Raw genomic sequence first — 1,237 nt, 5'->3', positions numbered from 1 at the left:
AAGTGATTAGGGTGGCAAATGGAATGTTGTAGTTTATTACAAGGGAAATGGAAAATAAAAGTTACAATGCTTTGCACAGAGCACTTATGAGATCACACTTACAGTACTGTGTAAACATTTGGTCTTCTTATTAAAGAAAGAATATAACTGCATTCAAAGCAGTTCAGTGAAGGTTCACTCAAATGGTTTCCAGGATGAGAGGATTACCTTATTAAGAACTGTTGGACAGATTGGGCCTGTATCCATTGAAGTTTAGAAGATTGCAATGTCATCTTATTGAAACACATAAGATCCAGACGTGATGTGACAGTGGATGCTGTGATGATGTTTCTCCTGGTGGGAGAGACTAGAATCAGGGGATTCTGTTTAAAGTTAAGGTGTCTCTCATTTAAAATGGAGGAGAGTTTTTGTCTCTCCATAAGACCATAAGACATAGGAGCAGAAATTAGGCCATTCAGCCCATTGAGTCTGCTCTGCCATTCAATCATGGCTAATAAGGGGCCATGAGTTTGTGAACCTCTCTTCATTAGAAAGTGGTGGAAGCAGTGTCACAGAATATATTTAATGAAGAGGTAGGTAGACATTTGACTTACAAGGGAATCCTGGGATATTGGCAGTAGGCATGGAGGTGGAGTTGAGGCCACAATCAGGTCAGCCATGATCTTTCTGAATGGCAGAACAAATTCAAGGTGCTAATGGCCTAATCCTGCTCCTATTTTTCAGTTTGCAATTACAGGTAGAGAAAAACAGATCCCAAACATATTTAACGAATCTGAAGGACAAATCTACATGTCTCCAAAGGAAAGGAGCCAGCTGAGATTACTACCACCTTCTGGTATTTGTTTTTTTTAATAAATTAAAGCCAGATTATAATTTTTTAGATAAAGTCACAGCTCAGGAAAAAAAAATCTGTGTATTCCCTTGCAACAGGAAATAAAGAGTTGAGATTTCAAGCTTGTGATACAGAAAACTATGGAAAAGAATGTAAATTCTACAAGATACAAATTTCATGTACAATTTCTCAGTAGCTCAGAATTTAAACATTCCTAATAGGAGACAAGCAGTAAGTTTTGCATATACAAAAACAAAGTTGCCAGAAAAGCTCAGCTGGTCAGAACACTCAAACTCTACACACAGAGATAACAAGGGGTAGAGCTGGATGAACACAGCAGGCCAAGCAGCATCAGAGGAGCAGGAAAGCTGATGTTTCGGGCCTAGACCCTTCTTCAGAAAACGT

The sequence above is a fragment of the Rhincodon typus genome, chromosome 8 (assembly GCF_021869965.1).
Source record: "Rhincodon typus isolate 14 chromosome 8, sRhiTyp1.1, whole genome shotgun sequence".
NCBI classification, from domain to species: Eukaryota; Metazoa; Chordata; class Chondrichthyes; order Orectolobiformes; family Rhincodontidae; genus Rhincodon; species Rhincodon typus.
Note: the sequence above shows the minus strand (reverse complement) of the source record.